Source organism: Miniopterus schreibersii, assembly GCF_964146895.1.
Source record: "Miniopterus schreibersii genome assembly, chromosome: 10".
NCBI classification, from domain to species: Eukaryota; Metazoa; Chordata; class Mammalia; order Chiroptera; family Miniopteridae; genus Miniopterus; species Miniopterus schreibersii.
The window spans coordinates 44,014,145-44,028,769 of record NC_138110.1 but is presented as its reverse complement, the minus strand read 5'-3'; the positions used below and the strand labels follow the sequence as shown (position 1 = coordinate 44,028,769).

General features: G+C 38.3%; 1 protein-coding gene across 4 annotated transcripts in view; it reads left to right on the top strand.

The window, feature by feature from the left end:
* L3MBTL4 (L3MBTL histone methyl-lysine binding protein 4) overlaps positions 1 to 14,625 on the top strand; it is a 286,253-nt gene that overhangs the window by 114,086 nt on the left and 157,542 nt on the right. The window lies entirely within an intron of this gene.

Genomic DNA, 14,625 nt, shown 5'->3' with positions numbered 1-14,625 from the left:
TAACAGATTTTTTTACTGTCCTTTTGTGACATCTGGTTTTACAAAAATATATACATCTTCAAAATGAAATTTTCCTAAAATGAGAGCTTTTTATATTTTTTTATACAAAGAGCTAAAAAGCACTGTGGAATTCAAAAAAACCTGCATATCAAAGTTCAAAAATTATTTCCCACCGTAGGACAATTTTATTTTATAATAATAAAAAGATTGAAGTCAATTAATTTTAATAGACACTATCAAGAAAGGTGTATATAAGTTTGAAATAATTTAAAAGAAATCTTATTTGCTATATGCCTACTTTGAAAACAATTTTTAATTCATATCATAGAGAATAATCAATACATATATTTTAGTAAAATTTAGAGATGAGTATTTGGCTTTGCCATAGATTATCAAGAGCAGATATTGGCAATGTTTTTTTATTCTTCTGACAAGTGAAAACAAAAACTGTTAAACACTATTTAGGAATAATATGTTATAGCAATTTTCTTCCACATACATTGTTATTAATGCTTTATTTTAAATTTAATTTTAAGCATGTTGCTTACATTTGTATTTATTTGGTTTTGTTATTGTTTACTTTGATGACACCTATTGTGAGAATAACTTTTGGATATCACAGTCACTTTATAAATTTAGTAATATTTTGTCATTGAAATTAGCATCAGGTTTTTTTCCCCTCTGAATTCTCACTTAACTTTTATTTTAAAATTATAGTAAACCCTCGATTTTGCAGACCTTGATTTAACAGACTTCAGATTTATCAGACAAAATTTCTGGTCCATATGTCATATGTGAAAATTCACACCCTGTTAATTTTAAAATGCTTTTAACCAAGTTTGCTTATAATTAAGTTAACCAGTTATTTTTTTGTTATTGATTCAGTTATTTTTAACAAATTTTAGTGAATAGGTCATATGTTGGAAAAAACACTGTAGTAATTTCACTGACATAAATAAATATTACATATCTACAACTATAGTCTGCATATTTAAATCCAAGAGTCACTGCTTGTAATCAATGTTTGGAGAATGACCTTGCACGGTAATTGGTTCTGTTGTCATGTGGGGTGGCTTTCTGCAGCAGTTTGTTTTTTAAAATTTAATTTAATTTAATTTTTAAAATTTATCTTTATTGTCAAAAGCATTACAAGTGTCCCCCTTTTTCCCCATTGACCCCCTCCACCCTGCATCCACTCCCCACCCCAGGCCTTCACCATACTCTTGTCTGTATACATAGGTTATGCATATATGCATGTAAATTCTTTGGTTAATCTCTCCCCACCCACCTTCCCTCTGAGATTCGTCAGTCTGTTCCATGCTTCTTTGTCACTGGATCTATTTTGTTCATCAGTTTATTATGTTCTTTAGACTCTACATATAAGTGAGATCATGTGATATTTGTCTTTCTCTGCCTAGCTTATTTCTCTTAGCATAATATTCTTCAGGTCCATCCATATTGTCCCAAAGAGCACGAGATCCTTCTTCTTTATAGCTGCATAATATTCCATGGTGTAAATGTCCCACAGCTCTTTTATCCACTCACCTACTAATGGACACTTGGGCCTGTTTCCAGATATTAAGTATTGTAAATTGTGCTGCTATGAACATAGGGGTGCATATATTCTCTCTGATTAGTGTTTCAGGATTCTTAGGATATATTTCTAGAAGTGGGATCACTGGGTCAAAAGGCAGCTCCATTTTTAATTTTTTGAGGAAACTCCATACTATTTTCCATAGAGACTGCACCAGCCTGCATTCCCATCCTTTCTCTACATCCTCACCAGCATGTGTCATTTGTTGATCTGTTGATGGTAGCCATTCTTACAGGTGTGAAGTGATACCTCATTGTGGTTTTAATTTGCATCTGTCTGATGATAGTGACATTGAGCATTTTTTCATATGTCTCTTGGCCATTTGTATGTCCTCTTTGGATATGTGTCTATTCAGGTCCTTTGCCCAATTTTTAATTGGACTGTTTGTCTTCCTCTTGTTGAGTTGTATGAGTTCTTTGTACACTTTGGAAATTAGCCCCCTATCAGATGCATTTTTGTCAAATATGTTCCCCCATACTATGGGGAACTTTTGTATTTTGAGGCTGATTTCTTTTGCTGTACAGAAGCTTTTTAGTTTGATGTAGTCCCATTTTGTTTATTTTTTCTTTTGTTTCTCTTGTCCATACTACCCAAAGCAACCTATAGATTCAATGCAATTCCTACTAAAATACCAACAACATATTTCACAGAGCTAAAACAAATATTCCCAAAATTTATATGGAACCATAAAAGACCCTGAATAGCCACAGCAATCTTGAGAAAGAACAGAGTTGAAGGGATCACTTTACCAGGTATCAAACTATACTACAAAGCCATTGTAATCAAAGCAGCCTGGTATTTGTTTAACAGCAGACATGTAGATCAATGGAATAGAACAGAGACCCCAGAAATAGACCCATGCCATTATGGTCAGTTAATATTTAACAAAGGAGATAAGAGCATACAATGGAGTAAAGACAGTCTCTTCAATAAATGGTGTTGGGAAAATTGAATAGGTGCATGCAAAAAAGTGAAACTAGACCACCAACTTACTCCATACACAAGAATAAATTCAAAATGGATAAAAGACTTAAATGTAAGTCACGAAACCATAAAAATCCTGGAAGAAAACATAGGCAATAAAGTCACAGACATCTCATGTAGTGGAATTTTCACCTATACATCTGCAGCAGTTTTAACGCATGCCTTTTTAATTCCTTTTTCAATTACTCTTCCATTGGCAATCTGATTCAACATACTGGAAGTCCCATAGGATAAACTGATCTTATTTGAATTCTAGCGCTGGCTCTTATTTAACTGTGATATTAACTTGGTGGTTACTCAACTCATTTGAATGTTCCTTATCTGTAAAGTGATGGGGTTGATAATACCTACCTCATTAGCTTGTTGTGGAAATTTAGTGAAGTGATACATGTGAAATACCTGAAACTGTGCCTGATTCTTTCTAGGTACTTCATGGTAACTGATGTTATTAATACAAATGCCCTGTGCTACTCTCCATGGGCACCTTTATTTTCTGTGTCACTGAAGGGGCCTCTTGGAGCTACATCTCATCAGCAGATGGAGAAGAAAAAAGTCCACAGTCCTTGGTGAACAAAGCAGAGAGTTTGGAATTTCCCTGGGGAATGCTGATCTGAGCATATGTGATTGAGCAGCATGGCGGTGTTTGACTCTTGAGAGTATAGTCATTCTGTCCAACAATGTTATGATATTAGTAATGGTGTTAATGACTATGATAGCAGTTAGTTTTTTCAGATACTCTTCTAAGGGCTTTACATGCATATTGTATCCTCACAGCAACTCTGTGACATAAGTACTATTATTATACTCATTTTATAGAAGAGGACAGTGAAGTCCGGAGAGGTTAAGTAATTGGTCCAAGGTCACAAGCTAGTGTATGAGAGAACATTTTAAACCCTGGCTTTCAGAGGCTTTCAACTCTAGAGCTTATAGTCTTACTTCTACCCTTCTACTCTTCTGTTCTAATTTCTATCGTAAATATGCCACTTTAGAGTGAGACAGCAGAGGTCTAGGACAGGGAGTAGAGTTTACTCATAACCCCACCTACTTTGTCTTTTGTGCTGAATGGCATTGCTGATCCTGCTTGCAGGTTTGTGTGTGGTACTGGCACTTCCTGGCAGAGCATAGCAGATTCAGTAAAGACTGACTTAATTCCTCTCTGCCATACCCCAAATATGTATTTGCCCTTATGTGCTTGATTAATTCTATTTTTATAACAGCTTTTTAAAGATAATATGTTTTATTGATTTCAAAGGGAGGAAGGGAGATGGAGAGAGAGAAATGTCAATGATGAGAAAGTCATTGATTGGCTGCCTCCTACACGCCTCCTTCTGGGGATCAAGCCCAAAACCTGAGCATGTGCCCTGACCAGAATTGAACTGTGATCTCATGGATCATAGGTCAATGTTCAACCACTGAGCCATGCCGGCCAGGCTATAACAGCTTTTTTGAGATATAATTCAAACATCATAAAATTCATTAGTTTTGGGTATATTCCCAGAGTTGTGCAACTAATTACCACTACTTAAGTTTAGGATATTTTATTCCTCTCCAAAAGAAAGCTCGTACCCATTAGCAATCACTCTTCATTGTACATCTCCACCCAGCCCCTGGCAATCACTGATTTATTTTCTGTCTTTATGGATTTGCTCTTCTGAACATTTCACATGAGTGGAATCATACATAATGGAACCTCTTGTATCTGGCATCTTTCACTTAGCAGGTTTTCAAGGTCCATTCATATTTTAACATATTTTAGTAGTTCATTCCTTTTTATTTTTGCATAGTATTTCATTGTAAGAATGTACCATATTTTGTTTATCTTTTCATCATTGATAGACATTTGGATGGACACACTTGGGTGTATATCTAGGAGTGGAATTGCTAACAGTTATATGGTAACACTTTAACATTTTGAGGAACTACCACAGTGTTTTCCAAAGTAACTGTACCATTTTACATTCCTTCCAGCAGTATATGAAAATTCCAGTTTCTCCACATCCTCACAAACATTTGTTATTGTCTGTTTTCATTTCTTTTTAATTTTAGCTGTCCTAGTAGGCCTTATGTGCTTAGATCCAAAGAATCTAAATTGTTATAGTTTATATGTGATCCCTAATAACATCTTGGCCAAGAGGAGTGGCATGCAGTGACTATTACTTAGTGGTTGTAGTGGTAGAGGTAGTACCAGTAGTGGATGTGGTGGTGTAAGTCTCAAATCACAGAAGTAGTAATAGTAGAGTAATAAGGCCAAGTTATAGAATGTTGATATTGTTCCAGATATTTAGCTAAGTATGTTATATATTGCAACTTTTTGTAACAAACTTTTTTAAAATTTATTTTTTGAGATGCAGTTGACATTTAACATTATATCAGTTTCAGGTGTGTAATATGATGATTCAAATGACCACCACAATAAAGCTCTCTACACAATGACTGTTATAGGGAGGTGTTATTTTTCTTTACAGATGGCATGGATATTTTAAGTAGTTTCATCAAGGTTTCACAACGAATAGTGGAAGAGCTGGATTTAAACTGGGGTATTTTTAACTCCAAAGCCAGTGATCTCTCATTTTAGCAATTACCCTATAACTGTGATAAGCCATTATAATTAGAGATTATGAATTGTAGTGTTGGGGTCGGGAGCAGAGATGGCCTAATGTAAGATATTCTACAGTCTTGCTCTTGTAAGTCCACTGGTACTAGTTAGGCCAGATATTCTGATGTTCACACTGAAAATATTAATTTGGTCATGTATGTTTCCTTGGTAAGTGAGTTGTGAAGTTTCTCTTGCCGTGGCAGGGTTTTAAGATACTATTTTTCCCTTGTGTTGATTACTGTGTTTATTAATTACCATGGTTACTATCTAATAAATATTTATGGTGACTCAGTGTACATCTTGTTTAATTTATAGCCAGGTTTTACATTTAATACTTATTCTTTTGTTTGGTTGTACAGTGTACTTTGTTATATCTGAAAGTCCATTACTGTCACCTTATCAGGAAATGCACATTAAATTACAATAGATGAATTTAGTGAATAGGGTGAATACTTTTAGGAAGTTTAGCTTTTATTTGGAAAAAATGTATTCTTTTACAAATAAATATAAGGGGAGGACTTAAAATAGTAACATTGGATATATATTGGCCTTGTGGGAACTGCAGCTAAGCTGTGAAATGAATTATAAATGAATTCCAAATAAATGCTTTAGGAAGTTCTACTGAATCATTAATAAATGGAGACTCTTTAGAAAGTCTTTTTATATTTAATGCATTAACTGGGTGTATTTGTGGCATTTCTAAATGAAATAAGAACATCATGACCAAGAGAAATTGTCATGATAAGTTGCCTACTTGTATGACTAGAAACTGTTTGGAATTTTAAGTCAGACTAAGAAGTTTAAAGCTTTTGTTTAAAAAAACCTGCAAGTGGATTAGTACAAAGCAAGTCCAGAATACAAGTCATGAATTCTGTACTTTCACTGATTTGTGTCAGGGTTGCTGTGCTTTGAGAAAGTCGCTTGACCTCTGTGAGTCCTAGTTTAATTATCTGTCAAAAATGGAGCAGAATGTGGAATATATCATCTTACTTGCCACTGTCTCTAACTAGGATGCATTTTTAAAAATCATTTTTTATTTTTCAATTACAGTTAACATATAATATTATATTAGTTTCAAGTGTACACCCCACTGATTAAACATTATATAACTTACTAAGTAATCATCCCAATAAATCTCGTACTTATCTGACACCATACATAGTTATTAGATTATTGATGATATTCCCTATGCTGTACTTTCCATCCCTGTGACTGTTCTGTAACAACCAATTTATATTTCTTTTTTTTTAAAAAATATATCTTTATTGATTTCAGAGAGAGGAAAGGAGAGGGAGAGAGAGATAGAAACATCAATGATGAGAGAGTCATTGATCGGCTGCCTCCTGCACGCCCCCGACTGGGTACCAAGCCCACAACCTGGGCATGTGCCCTGACTGGGAATCGAACCCTGATCTCCTGGGTCCTAGGTTGACGCTCAACCACTGAGCCACACCTGGCTGGGCCAATTTATATTTCTTAATCCCTTCACCTTTTCCCCCACACTCCTCCCATCTAGCAACTGTCACAATATTCTCTGTATCTATGAGTCTATTCTGTTCTGCTTGTTAGTTTATTTTGTTTTTTAGATTCAATTGTTGATAGATATGTTTTTATTGCCATTTTATTGTTCATATTTTTTATCTTTTTTTTCCTTCTTCTTAAAGAAGACCCTTTAATATTTCATGTAATACTGGTTTGGTGGTTATCAATTCCTCTAGCTTTTTCTTCTCCGGGAAGCTTTTTATATGTCCTTTTATTTTAACTGATAGCTTTGCTGGATAGAGTAATCTTGGTTGTAGGTACTTGATTTTCAGCACTTTGAATATTTCTTGCCACTCCCTTCTGGCCTGCAAAGCTTCTGTTGAGAAATCAGCTGACAATCTTATGCGAGCTCCCTTGTAAGTAACTAATTGCTTTTCTCTTGCTGCTTTTAAGATTCTTTGTCTTTAACCTTTTACATTTTAATTATGATATGCCTTGGTGTCTTTGGGTTTATCTTGTTTGGGACTCTCTGCTTCCTGGTTTTGTATGTCTGTTTCTTTCCCCAGGTTAGGGAAGTTTTCTGTCATTATTTTTTTCAAATAGGTTTTCAATTTCTTGTTCTCTCTCTTCCCCTTCCAGCATCCCCATGATGGAAATGTTGGTATACTTGAAGTTGTCCCAGAGGTTCCTTATACTCTTTTCATTCTTTTTGGATTCTTTTTTCTTTTTGCTGTTCTGTTTGGGTATTTTTTTGCCTCTTTATATTCCAAATCACTGATTTGATCCTTGGCTTCATCTACTCTACTGTTGATATCCTGTAAATTATTATTCATTTCAGTTAGTGTACCCTTCATTTCTGACTGGTTCTTTTTTTATGGATTCTATGTCATTTTTTATGCTGTTGAAGTTCTCACTAAGTTTCTTGAGCATTCTTATAACTGTTTCGAACTCTGTATATGGTAGTTTGCTTGCCTCCATTTCATTTACATCTTTTTCTGTAGACTTTTGCTGTTCTTTCATTTGGGACCTGTTTCTTTGTCTCTGCATTTTGACTGCTTCCCTATGTTTGTTCCTATATATTAAGTAGAGCTGCTACATCTCCTGGACTTGGTAAAGTGGCCTTGTGTATGTAGTAGGTGTCCTACCCAGTGGTGCAGCCTCCCCAATCACCTGAGCTGGGAGCTCCAGCTACACCCCTCTGTGGGCTGTGTGCACTGTCCTGTTGTAGATGATCTTTGATTGCTGTTCTTGTAACTGGGAAGGATTGACTCCCTGGCCGATCAGCTATGAAAACTGGCTGCGACTACAGTGGAGGAGCTGCTGTCTACCCTTTGAAGCAGGGCTTATTTCAGTGGGGCCTTGGTGCTTACCTTGTCTACCCCGTGACTGATTCACTCATGTAGGTGGTAGGGTAGTAATTCAGTGTGTTCTGAAGCTTTCCACTGGTTGCACTGGCTCTTGGGACTCTAGGAGCTGCAAGCCAAACCACCCCCTGTGCCCTGCCTGGAGCCTCCCACACAGGCTACAGAGTTATCTGCAGATGGTTGCTACTTGTACTGGGCTTGGAGGTGCCCAGGAGAGGCCTAACTGTGAACTAAGGCTGGATGCTGCTAGTGCTGGGCCTGGGGCCACTTAGCATAGCAAGAGTTATGGGGTACTGAGAGGCCAGATGCTGCTTATTTGAGAGATTTTAGGAAAGTCCAAAAAATGAGGCTAGAGAGGCCATTTGTATGGAAAAGCTACTGGAAGTGGCTTGAGTAGGCTCACAAGTTGGGTGGGGCAGGGAATGACCAGGACAGGGTGAACAGTGTGAGCCAGGATGACAGAGACTTAGATATTGAACCTGTACACTGGCTCTGTGTGTGTTTTGGGGTATCTCAGAAAAGGAACAATGGCTTCTGCCAGCACTTTTGTCTGGCAGAAAGCTTCCCTCTTGGCTCTTGCCCTGATGCAAGACAACTCAGTTTCTCTCTGTATGTCCCTGGTTCCTTTCCAGTTGCTACCCCAGTGCTAGAGCTCAGAGAGAGTGAATACAAGTAAGTCTGTGTTCAAGCCCTTTGAGAGGAACTTCCTGGGACTCCAGCAGCCCTCCGTCTTGCTTCGCTACAATCCCTGCTGGCTTGTACAGCCAGAAGTTATGGAGACTTCTCTTCTCTGCACTAGAACCCAGGCCTGGGAGTCCTGGTGTGGGGCTAGGATCCTGGCTCCTCAGGAAGGACCTCCACAGCTGAGATACCCCTCCAGAATTTTATCTGCCACATGTGGGTATGGGACCAGCTTGTACCACATCTCTGCTCCTCCTGCCAGTCTTGATGTGGTTTCTTCTTTAAATCCTTAATTGTAGGACTTCTATTCAGCTAGATTTCCGGGGATTCTGAATGATGGTTCTGTAGTTTAGTTGTAATTTTGATGTGGTTGTGGGAGGATATGAGAACCGCATTTACCTATGCCACCTTCTTGACCAGAAGTCCAGGATGCATTTTTTAAAAATGTTTTTGAAATATGAGTATAGGACAAGATACTAACATTAAAAATGAGTGTTCTTTTTGCTAAACCTTTAATTAATAGTCATTACAGTGCCATAGTGATTAATGACTATCTTCATGTTGGATGGAGACTAAGACCATTTTTTAAAATATTATGATCAATTAATGGAAAGATAATTTTTAGAGTAGGTGAAAGTATGAATTAGTGTCAGCCATGATTTTTAGGAAAAAATGGTAAAATGCTCTCCCTGGTAAAGGCACATTAGTGTAATTACAGTAACAACAAACAACAACACTAATAATAATATCAGTGATGGCTAATTTGAATATGGTTCCCACGTGCTGCTGTTTACGTGCTTTACATTTTCTTACTCTCGTGAACACTCGGCAACTCTGTTTGGCAGGTATAGGTGCAGAAACGGGCAAACAGCTTGACAGCTTGAGCAACTTGCCCAAGGTCACACAGCTCATAAGTGGTTAACCAGGTGGGAATCAGGTGGCCTGGTTCTTCAGCCCGAGCTTTTGATGCACAGGGCAGCCTCTTTTTCTATAAAGAGCCAGAGAGAAAATGTTTTGGCCTTTGTGGGCCCTGTGGTCTCTGCCACAACTGGTCAGCTGCGTGGTTTCACCCAGAGCAGTCATAAACAATATGTAAACAATAAGTGTGTCTGTGCTCCTATAAAACTTCACTTGTAGACACTGAAATGTGAATTCCACATAATTTCCATGTAACATGAAATCAATCTTCTTTTGATTTTTTTCAGCTATTTAAAAATATAAACCATTTTTAGCCTGTGCAGGTGGTAGGGACCTCTTTGGCCTGTGGGCTATAATATGCCAACTGCTATCTTCATAGATACACTGTACTGATTAGACTACAAGATGAATGTATTATGTTGTTATCTTTAGTAGAAGTAATTTTGTACCCTTGCCTTATTTTTTCTAATATTTGATTTTTGAACTAAGCCACATTTATATTTAATTTTCAGTTTTGTTTTAGATTTTCAGTAAAAAGAGGTAGAATATATGAGACCTACCATGTAATCAACAGCTTCTAGAATTAAAAATATATGTTTTTCCTAGTATTGATTACCATTAATTTCGGTGTGAATGTAGTTTCATTTTCAGTGTGAATGTAGTCAAGCCCCGAAATGATGTATAATCTTTGACAGAATAGGCTTCTGTGAATTTGGATTGTATTCCCCAAGAACTGTAAGTGAAGACATACCTTTTCCATTTTATTAAAGTCATTCTATCCAGAACAGAAACACAGGCCCAACAGCATAGCAGTGAGGAACTGCCTCGGCGGTGAGTCACATACCCTGGTCTGCAGCTGCTGCTGGCACTCCTGAGGTGATCCTCACCCAGCTCTCCTCTCACCAGCCTGACTTGCGTGATCTAATGAGATCCTGGCATGATTATTTGGCTAGAGACATCGGTTTAGTCATGAGCTAGATAGAATAGAAATAGAACAGTTCACAGTTTTCCATGCAGAACACTGGCTGTGTAGAAACTTCTTCAGTAAAAGATGACACTGTTGTAGCACTAGTTGTTCTTAACCTTTATTTCAGGGTTAAGTATTTCTTTGAGTGTCTGAGCAATGCTACAGATTGCTGTGCTTCAAAATGCACATACATGTGTATACAAACACTAAATTACATGTGTGTTTCAAGGGTTAATGGACTTTTGATTGCAGACCTGATCTCTATACTCTTGTCTCTTCATTCAAAGCTTTATACTTACTCACACAGCATGAGACCCTTGCTTGCTGTGGTAAGGAAGCCTCTGGTTTCCCAGGCTTTCAGTCAAATAGTGCATTGTGGACTCACTGTCTTATTTCAGAGCTAACAAGAGAATCTTGTTGGATTTTTCTTAGCTGTGGTGAGACATACACATTCGCTGCTCTCTTCCTGAACAGAATTGTACTATTTCTGATGAGCTGCAGTTTTGACATTGCACATGCCCTTACTAATACTGATACTTAGCTAATTATGCTGAACATCATCTCTCTTTCTCACATCCTGCTTTATAGGCACTCTATTTTTACCACTGGAAGAATATCTATCAAAAATAGATAAGTGAATGAAAGCACCCCAGAATAAATTGTCTAGGCAAGATGATGAATACATTAACCCCGTTGTTCCAAAATCTATATCATTTCTTTTGATATAGGAAAAGGTGGTAGACTCGGGGAAGGGAGATTCTTCTATGAGAAGGGAATGAGTAGATCCTTACATCATATTAATTTATTTCCAAAATGTAGTCGTTGCATTTTCCTTTTGCTACTGTAACAAATTACTGCAAATTTAGTTACTTAAAATAACAGATTTGTTACGTTGCAGTTCTTTGGGTCAGAAGTGTCACCTGGGCTAAAATCAAGGTTTCAGCAGAGACGCACTCCTTTTAGGAGCTCTGGGGGTGAATTCATTTCCTAGCCTTTTCTGGCTTCTAGAGGCTGTCTCTATTCCTTGAGGCATGGCCCCTTTCTCTGTATTCATAGCCAGCCATGTAGCATCTTCAAACCTCTCTCTGACATTCCTGCTTCCCACTAATACAGACCATTGTAAATACCTTGGACCCACCAGATAATCCAGGATAATTAAGATGTGGGCATCTTTGGGAACCATTCCTCTGCCTACTGCAGTAGTATTAGATAAAGTTAAGATACTTATGAAAGAGAGGTGGAAGAGGTGAGACCTACTATGTAACAAACAGCTTCTATTTACTGAGCACTCTTAAAATAGAAGGGACCATTCCAACAACTTGAGCTCTAGGGTGAGATTAAGCCTTGGAACTAACAAATCTAGTTGGGAAGATAGGTTAAATTACAATTCAGCATATAGTGTACGGCAGAAACCATTAAGTGCTATAAACGTTCATTGAAAATACAGTAAGCTTTGTAAGGATGCTGAGGGGCAGATGGCATCTCAAGAAGAACAGTTTTTCTTCTGCTAGAAAAGTATATAATAACATGCCTTGTTTTATTTGCATTTCCAAACACCAAATGCCTTTATTTACTATTATGTAGAGATAAAGGAAACTTCAAATTTAATGTTTTATTATGTGTATATGCATCATGCATGCATGTATGTATATATGTATTATCTATCAATATACCTATATTTGGTTTAAATTGAAAGCCCCTTGGGCAGGTGGTCTGTATAAGATCTATATTTGGACCTGTGTGCGGAGGATCTTGGGAAGTTGCACGGCTATAGGAAATATCAGGGCTTAGCTATGGGAAATAGGGAACAGCAAATTGGGGCCCACAGCTAAAGCAGCTGCTACAAATCTTCTATTTTTTGTACTACTACTTCTTAGGGGCTTATTTCTTGTACCTCCTACCCCAGGACTCCATGTGGAGTGTATATGTCCTTGCTTCCTTGGCAGAACCATCCCCAGGCCATGGAAACAGTGGGAGCAGGCCACATTCATAGGGATTGTCTGTCCTCAACCCCAAAAGGGTCTGTTGATTGAAAAAGAAGGGTTGTATAGCTCCTATACACTCAGAGGATGGATTCATGTTTCAGGGTTGTAGGACCAAATAGCCGAAAAAATCAGGTTGAACTGAAGATGGGGTCCAGAGGTGCACACTGGGCAGGGTGAAGGCCCCAGTGAACTGGTTGATGTTCTGAGAGGCAGTCCAGGCATACACATGAAACAGGGATAGCTGAAAGTATTCAGGCAAGATTCCTGACAAGATTCCATCGTGGCTTTAAGGCAGAATGAGTGAGGCAGGTCAAGGTTTTAGTACATGTGAAGGGTTTCTAGAGCAGCAGAATGCAGATTCATCGTTACCTGAGAGAAATGGAGAATCTCAGGCCTCAACCCAGACCTGCTGAGTCAGAATCTGCTTTTTAACAAAAGCCCCACCTGATTTGTTCTCAAACACGAACAAGGAATGTTTGTCTACAACTAGGAAAAGGTGGCGTGCTATTCCTCTGCCCTGCTTTTTAATACCTTTCTTTACATGGGTGGAGGGGGAGTGTTAGGTGTGCCGCCCTCCACATTGAGTCTGGCACTAGAGGCTGCTTTTGGCCCTGAATTCAGCAGGCATCAGATCATCAAAATCTTCGTGGTTCTCTGGGGAGCTCTTCTACCTACAACACTGTTGCAAGAAAATTAAGTCTACTAATACTAATTATCTCCTTGAAATGTATGCTCCCTAATTTGGTGTCCAATGTGAGACTGCATGTCAGAGGGTTGAAGGCCAGCACTCGGTCTTTGGGTTCCTGATGCAACGACCAGTGTTTGCCTGCCTGTGCTCTTCGTTTGGAGGATGTGGGGTATTATTGTAGGTTCTACGCAATTACGTTTACCTCTGCCTCCTTGCTCCCTTTGAGCTTTCTCCTTGGCTTCTCTCCCTAATCTCTTGCTCAAGGCCTTGGTCCTTTTGTCTTTTCCTCTCTACACCGGTGGCTCTGAAGCCTGACTGTGTATTTAAGCCAGCATGGTAGTTCGTAGGCTCCCCCAGGTGACAGTAAGTCTCTGCCTGGGCTGAGAACCTCTGCTGGGTCTCTCTCCCTAAGTGAGCTCATCTACTCCCTTGGTTGTCAGTACCTTATATTTGCTAATAACTTTCAAATTTTTGTCTGTTGCCATGACCTCTCCCCAGAGCTCCAGAGTTACATATTTAACTGTTACTTCACATCTTTTGTATGTTAATATGTCCCAGACTGAACTCAGACCCAATACACAGACCAAAACCTGTTTCTTCTCTAGGTATCCTCACTTTAATAAATGTTAGCCTTATCCACCAAAATGCTCAGACCAGACAGACACCTGGGAGTCAATCCTAAAATCTACTCACCTCAGAACAACCCCTTATAGTCAACCACTATATTCTGTTTATTTTAAGTGCAAATACTATATCCCTAGTCTTTTTACCTCTCTCCATCTCCATGACAGCCACCCTAATGAAAGCCAAAATAGCCTCTCACCTGAACCACTATAGTTGCCTCCTAGCTGGTCTCTTTGCACCAGCTAGGAGGCAACTATCCATGCTACCAAGATGCCAAAGTGATCTTAAATATGGTGCTGGAACCAAATGGCTCTCTCACCTGTACCCTTCAGTGTCCTCCTATTGCATTTAGGTAAAAAAGAAGAATCAGTCCTTCTTAATGTACCCTACTAGATTCTGCATAATTTACTCTCAACTTACTCCTCCATCGTGTCTTATATACTTTATCATCTTTAGAGACACCTGTCAAAATGGAGAAAAATAAATACCAGGATTTTACCAATGATTTTGACTTAGTTTTAACAGTTTCTCTTTTAAGTTGAAAATAATGCTTGCTTCATTCTCAAATTTCCTGAATGGTTCACACTCCACCCTCTCTTCTGCTTTTGAAAATTCCACAATCCTTTCTTGGAGAATTGGCTGCATTCAACATGATGTGAACAATGACAGCTATTTCATTACTGTCTTCTATAATTGGCAGCTGGCGGAGCTCTTAAAATTGATTGTAAGGTACATTTTGATT